The 7,583-nt window shown below is 47.1% G+C and overlaps 2 long non-coding RNA genes across 3 annotated transcripts; both read left to right on the forward strand.

Annotated features, from left to right (window-relative positions):
* Nucleotides 1-553: 553 nt before the first annotated feature.
* Nucleotides 554-4,232, forward strand: LOC115640196. Of its 2 annotated transcripts, none has more exons than XR_003997838.1 (5): nt 554-616; nt 1,346-1,450; nt 2,076-2,155; nt 2,808-2,933; nt 4,161-4,232. It is a non-coding gene; the product is annotated as an uncharacterized LOC115640196 (long non-coding RNA). The 2 variants fall into 2 exon arrangements; XR_003997839.1 differs by having other exon boundaries at nt 1,346-1,406.
* Nucleotides 4,233-4,254: 22 nt separating this feature from the next.
* Nucleotides 4,255-5,427, forward strand: LOC115640195. The gene is made up of 3 exons (XR_003997837.1): nt 4,255-4,348; nt 4,526-4,597; nt 4,985-5,427. It is a non-coding gene; the product is annotated as an uncharacterized LOC115640195 (long non-coding RNA).
* Nucleotides 5,428-7,583: the final 2,156 nt, after the last annotated feature.

The raw sequence follows: 7,583 nt of genomic DNA on the forward strand, positions 1-7,583 counted from the left end.
CACCATTGTAAACTCAGTACTCACCTCAAGCCCCCACCCATAGCAAAATGCCCTTGGACCTTTTCTGGATCCCACCAAAAAAGATTAAAATCTGCTGCCCCAGTGCTACTTTATTTCTACAGGAGACATGATACAGTGAAATAATTTCCCTACATTCCATCAACCTCTGGATCACACATTTTCAGTATTTAAAAGACTCTCTCATAACTATTTGTCTATGTGAAGTCTCACAACAGTTCACAAATTTTAGAATTGCCTTTTGCTGCATTTATCTTGCCTGTGAACTCAGCTCTTACAGACCTATTTTCACACGTCATTGCTTGTGTATAGAAACTGATTCACAAATATTCAGTACGTTTATTATATGGTGTCATCTTAGAACCTTCCCAAGTACAAAAATCTTCTGCAACAATGAAGGCTTGGGCTGATGACCAGTGGCTGCAGAACTTTTGGATGGTCCACATTTCTGCATCTTTGTGCAAAACTCACCAAAATAAAAGCTGCACTGACAGTGGAGAAGAAAAAACAACTGTACTACGGGGATCTGCAACAGCAGATTATTATTGGTCAATCACTGCTCTCTCTCCTAAACTAAGATGAAATGGATTTCTTTAATGTAAGTAGTCACAACATATGGTTAAATATTTTATGATCAATATCCTGTTAAGAACTCAGCAGTCACAGATAATACCTGTCTTCTTTGGTAACTACTATCCTGTCTGTTCCCCAAAACCAAAAGTGATCAGACAAAAAACTTGCATGGAGCATTCAATGGAGGTGTGAGACATACCTGCATACCTACAACCATGGTGACAAGCTTGAGGAAACTCCCCTACCCTCATTCACACCCACCTTAGCATTTAGACAAATTCTAGTGTTGAAACTCTGATTGATATCTGACTGATATCCAAAATACTGAAGCAGACACATTTCATTTTCAGCCCCCTGAATGAACATCACCCATAGTAAGAAGTGATCAGCTCCTACTATCTAGCCTAAAGAAATTCCTCCAGTCATCGGTTTACCCATAAACAAATCTACTGTTCTCCCTTCAACCAATTCAACCTATTGCATATTTTCTCTACAAAACCATTTGCTCACTCTTAAGTGAGAATTCTTATGCATGCATACACCCAAATTCTGCCTGAGTTAGAATCAGAGAATAGAATCATTGACTATCAGGGTTGGAAGGGACCTCAGGAGGCTTCTAGTCCAACCCCCTGCTCAGAGCAGGACTAACCCCAATTAAATCATCCCAGCCAGGGCTTTGTCAAGCCTGATCTTAAAAACCTCTAAGGAAGGAGATTCCACCACTTCCTTAGGTAACCACATCTATTCCTGACAGATTCAAGACTGTGAGCTAAGATCATCAGTGAAGACTCAGGAGTTCAAGCTTCCTGGAGTGGGTGAGTTTCCTCATTTTCTCTCTCTGTTTCCTTTTCTAACTCAGGTATTAAACTGTAAAAATGTAACTTACTTTGTTTAGGCTCTCCTTGTGATGTAAAGATGGGGATAGGGACATGCTACATCTGGGACAAATAAAGGTGTCAGCTTGAAAGTGCTGTTTGACTCATTCCATTGGGCACACAATGAGTACATCGCTCGAGTTACACAACCACCCCTCTCCAGAACAGTAGAATTATCAGGGGGAGAACCCAGACAAGTAAGCCCAATAAATGAGCATACCCCAAGTAATGGGCAAATCTGGTAAAAGTACAGAAATACTAAAGGTATTCCTGGCTAACTGCCTGAATAATACAGAATCTTTACAATAACTGTATAATCATTTCTTAAATGGTTTGCATGCCTGTAATCATGGTGATTTCTTTATTGCTCCTAATTTCTATATTGTTTATCTGTGTGGTTGTTTGTTTTTCTTTACTTTCTTAGGCTGATATATAAGTAATTTTGCTGTGTGTAAAACAATTTAGATGATGCAATCTAATTTCTTAGATAATCAAGTAACATTATGTTAGGATTGGTTAGTTTAATTACATTAAAACGATTGATTAAAGACATTGCTGAGAATGAGGTGATACTGATATGTGTATGTTATAGGGGTTTCTCTATTTCAGATTCTTCAGATTTCCAGACAACGATTTTCTCCAAAAAAGTTGCACCAAGCAAAAAATTATCTCAATACACATAATGGCAAGTAAGTAGAATTTTTCCATGTGTTCCCATGGCGGGGAGGGCTAGCTCAGTGTTTTGAGCATTGGCCTGCTAAAGCCAGGGTTGTGAGCCTAATCCTTAAGGGGACCATTTATGGATCATGGCAAAAAAAAAAAAAAAAAAAGCAAGGCCAAAAAAAACTGTCAGGGACAGTACTTGGTCCTGATAGTGAAGGCAGGGGATTGGACTCAATGACCTAGTTATGTGACATAAGTATATCCCCATATATTATTCTAGATTACATATTTTTTCAAAACCCATTATCTTCAAGCAACTCTGCTTGTTTTTTTTATTGACATTTTTTTGCTGCTACATTTACTGTCCTGAGTCACTAGGTCTATACATTGTTACAATTTTGTACTGATCTCCTCATGTCTGAGAACATTCACTCTTCATTGAGCAAATACAGCCAAAATTTGCAAGTCACAGATATTTCAGAATTATGCACATGCCTGCAATTTATTTAGGTTTGTCATGTCACTGGCCTATGAATGATGTATTGTTGATTTAGGTTTACCCTGCTTATGGGTTTGCAATGTACATCGCTTACCTTATAACTCTGCCTTGAGTCTTATATGCATTGATATGCCATGTTTGCACTTAAGTAACTGTTTTCTCTTGTAAACAATTCTCAGGTAAATCTTTTGAAGAAAAAATTGCAAATGTTTTGGCATACATAAGGAGTAGCACATATCCTGAAGGAATGAATAAAGCAGGCAGACTGAACCTGCGTCGATATGCTGTCAACTTTTCATTGGAAGGTAAGGAATATTTGTTTTAAGATAGTACTGGCACATAACACAGGAAACTTCAGCCTGTAAATGATGGTCACGATGTCCCAACACTGGGAGTATTTGGAGTGTTAACCTTACCTTCAATGGGACTGGAATTTGGATCTCTATTTTTATTAAAATTTTCCAGAAAATCTGTCTATGCCAGTGGTGCAACAAAAGGAGTGTGCTGTGCAGTTGTGTGAGAAATGAGTCTAAATTTTATTTTAAAAAAACTGATGACTTTGTTTCATTTCGTAATTATGTTATCCGGTCTGCTGCAAGCACCACCACCAATCACTATATGTTCAATGAGCAAAAACTTCTAACTATACACCAGGCCCACCCAGAGGATTCTGGGGCTTGTGGTCTCTGGTGGCAGGGGGGCCCTGCTTCAGCAGTAATTCAGCCATGGGGTTTCACTCTGCCTTGGAGGAAGGACCCCCCCCCCACTGGCGAAGACCAAGAGTGGAAGAAGCTCTGGGGGCCAAGGCCCCTCGAGAGTTTTCCAGGGCACAAGGAGCAAGTGAAGGACCCCGCTTCAGGGGCCCTGAAAAACTCTCATGGGGGCCCGTGTGGGGCCCAGGGCAAATTGCCCCACTTGCCCCCCCTCTGGGCAGCCCCACTATACACTGAAATTTCCCCCTTGTACTCAAGGCATTATGAACCAGACTGTATATAGATGTCTTTTATAGGCATATGCCTTTTAATTAATTAATGGTTTTGCCAATGACCACTTATAGCTTAAGTTAAATACTTTTCCCACACCCCAGCCCTGGCAGAAGCCACAAGGCAGCAGGGGAAGCCCCTATGCCTGACCCCATCTCCAGGAGACATGCCTGGTGGGGCAGGAGACTCCACAGCACCCTGCTCCTAGTCCCCTAAAGAACCACAGGATCCAAAACTCCACCACGGCCCTGGGACGGGAGGAGCTCTCACTCCCTGGTATGGCCGTGACACAGGGACAGGGCTTCTCCAGTCCTGGTGCTGTGTGGGACAGCAGGGTGGGTGGGAAATGAGCCAAGGAGTTGTGGGGCCAGCAAAATGGTGGGGAGCCCAGGTGGAACATGGCTGCAATCCTGGGGAAGAGGACGAAAGGGATAAGGCCATAGGTGGTGTAGCCAGTGGACAGGGTGGGTAGGGGCCCAACAATTGCTCTGTCCCAGGGCCCAGATAAACTTTAATCATCCTCTGTGCTCCATCTTCTATGATCAACAGAGGGGAGATTGTTCCATTCAGTAAAAGGAAGAAAGGTTGTTGTTGTACATACCATGAAAGAAGCCCTGCAACTCTTTAAAGGGTTTCATGACAGTCCAGAGGGTGGACATCTAGGAATATTCAAAACCAGGAATGCGCTGACATCAAAATACTATTGGCCAGGGATGACAAAAGACATTGCCAATTGGGTATGTAAATTAATGAAACAAAATCCTGATGAATGGTGTTTACAATTGAAATAGAAGTACAAAATGAATGAAAGAAATATAAAAGTATATTTGGTGTGCAAATGTGAACTCTGTTCCCTTGTGATACTATTTCCATAACGAAATGTTCATGTCATCATATTGTTCCATCAAAAACAGGTTGCACAGTGTCTGACTTGCCAGAAAGAGGGAAAGCAATCAAAGCTGGATACCACCTTGAAAAGCATAGAGGTGAATTTTTGAATCAGACACGTTATGGTTTATCATTACCCATGGTTATTTCTGCAATACAATGAGGCTTTGATTTTGAAACAAGTCCAATGCATGTAAGTGGCACAGCATAGTGCAGCAATTACCTCTAATACGCCTTCGCACTGGCTGGGGATATTTCTTGTGCTTTACTCTGGTATTGTTTTCAATCACTCATTCCTGCACTTCTTTTTGTTTGTTTATTCTTTCTTTCTTTTTCTTCTGCGTTTAAAAGTGGGCTTTCATTTGGATTCTATGGCTGTTATAACCATATTACATTGTGTACTCTGCTTCTCACATATGGGTTCATTGAGAACATTTATTAATAAACATGTGAAATATGACTGTAACTGGTACCCTTCTATGTAGGTCACTCGGATCTGGGAATTGGTGGGAATGGATTTAATAGGACCGTTTCCAGTAACAAAGAATGGATACCAGTACATAGTTACAGCCATAGATTATCTTTCAAGATGGGTGGAAGCCTTTCCACTTAGAAATAAGTCGTCATCTGAGGTGGTAGAGATCACGTTCACCATGATTCTTCGACGTGGATGCCCACAGTGGATACTGACAGATCGTGGTGCAGAATTCAATAATACGGTAATGATTTCTTTTTTTCTGGTTATTTGTACTTTTTATTCAAAGTCACTGTCAGGTCACCCATAGATCTCAAACAACCACCATCTTTTCTTTTTATATATATAAACTGCTGTTGGTCCCCATCAGTGTTGCTATAAAATTATTTTTCTTCATATCTAACAAAGAAACGAACAAGTACTTGTTTCCAAAACAAATATGAGAAGACATGCTATTCCTGTTGCTAATTACACATTACACACAGTGGGGTCGCTGGGGGAAGAGGGGGATGGGCGGGCCGGGAGAGGAGCAGGGGCCAATGGTAAGAGGCAGGGTGCAGGGAATTGTCGGGGCCCCACTCCCCACTAGGGGTGGCCCTGCCCCATGCAGTGGGGGCCGACTGAGGGGTATGGCTGGTCCCCTGGGCTGGGGCTGCTGTGTACGCAACACGCAGTGCCTAGGGCACTGGGGCAGGCTGGGAGATGTAGTTCCTGACGCTCTCCGGAGCGGAAGTGACGTCGGCGGGGAGGCGGGGCCGAGCTGCGAAGGAGAGTTGGTCGCTCCGGCTCTGCCTGGCTCGCGCGGGGCCGTTGGCGCCTCTCCCGGGGCCGGAGAAGGGTTTGTGCCCTGGGGGCTCTGGGCATGCGCAGATCGCGGCGGGAGAGCCCTTCATTAACCCCCCCGCGCCCGGCCCGGGCCCTGCCCCCCCCGCTGCGGAGCTGCAGCTCCAGGTCCCGGAGCGAGCACCGGGGGGGGGCGGGCCGGGGCCGGGCGGTGACTCCGCCCCAGTGTCCGGGGGGGACCCGGCATCCCGCAGCGCCGGGATCTGCTCCGGGGGGGGCAGCGCCCGCGGGGGGCTCGGAGCTGCTGTCCCCGCAGGAGCCCAGCGCCCCCCGGCCCGGCCAGGCTCTGCCCTGGGGCCCCGCGGGGGAGGGGCCCGGCCCCACTGGGGTCCCTGCGTGGGAAAGGGGCGGGCGGGGGTGGGAAATGTCTGTGCAGCCCGGACATGGGGGGGGGGAGAAGAGCAGGTGACCCCCGAGGAGCGGGGAGAGAAAGGGGGGGGCTGAGATCCCCTCGGATTTACCGCTGCCCCCCCCCGTGGGGACCCCCCTCCTCTCCCGTCCTGCCCCCTTTCTCCCTAGAGAGCAACGAGCAGCACCCAGGGTGACCCCCCCTCCCCCAAACCCCTGAGAAGTTCCCTGTTCCCCTCCCCCCATTGTCCCCATTTTCTCTCCCCTTCGCCAATGGCCAGTTCAGATCTCAGGTTTGGGGTCTTTCCCCCATTTTCACCTGCAGGGATTTGTCCTTGTGTGGGTGGGAAATGGTTCCCCCGAGTGATCTCTGAACTGGGCAGAGACTGGGGGGGCCCTGAGACAGGGACACCTCTGGGCTGGGCTGGGCTGGGGGGGCCCCTCTCTGCTGGCAACAGGGCGTGGGAAGGGCCAGGAAGGGGAGGGAGGAGCAAGTGTCCCCCATGGAGATGGGCCAGCCCCAGGTTTCCCAGTCCAGCTACTCCTCCTCCACCCCCCCACTACCTGCTAGTCACATTCCCAGACCCCATTGCCAGCCCCTCCCCACAGCCAGGGACCTTCTGACTCCAGCCCCGCTCCTTTCCCCTGTGAAAAGACATCACCCAGGGCTCCCTCCTGGCCCTGTGAGTGTGAGGCAAGATGAATCCGTCCCATCCTGTTCTTGATTCAATATCCCTCTATAATCCCCTCTAATTTTCCCTCTTTTCTCTTGAACTGTTGAATCGACACATAAAATCTCCCCACATGTTGATGCTTGTCCATTATATTGGCAAATATTTAGTTTGTGCCCCATTTTCTCCTCAATTCTGAAATACTGATAGCAAATTCTCAAAAATCTTCCCACTTTTCTCTCCAGGTGTGTAACTGAGATCAGGGCTCCTATCGTACTGATCGTGGCTCTGTTGTGACACCTGCTGAAGAGACCCCAACTGAGATCTGGGCCCTGCTTTGCCAGGCACTGAAGAGACCCCAGGTGAGATCAGACCCCACTGTTGTGCCAGGTAAAACTGAGACCTGCACTGAGATCATGGCCCTTCTTGTGCCAGGCAGCGCACGACTGCGACCCAAACCACTGCCTCCATTGTTCTGGGCACTTCAGAGACCTTGACTGACATCTGTGTCCCCGTTGGGTCTGGCACTGCACTGACCCTAACAAAGATCACACCCCACGACTGTACTGTGCACTGCACAGACCCTGATGGAGATCCTGCCCCCACATTTTGCCAGTTGCTGCAGGGGCCCTAAACAAAATCAGGGATCCTGTAATGCTGGGAGCTGCAGAGTCCCCAACTGAGATCAGGCGTCCTGTTGTGCAGGGCTCTACACAGACACTGACCAAGATCAGAGTCCCCATTGTG

Source organism: Gopherus evgoodei, unplaced genomic scaffold (assembly GCF_007399415.2).
Source record: "Gopherus evgoodei ecotype Sinaloan lineage unplaced genomic scaffold, rGopEvg1_v1.p scaffold_236_arrow_ctg1, whole genome shotgun sequence".
In the NCBI taxonomy this organism is placed as follows: Eukaryota; Metazoa; Chordata; order Testudines; family Testudinidae; genus Gopherus; species Gopherus evgoodei.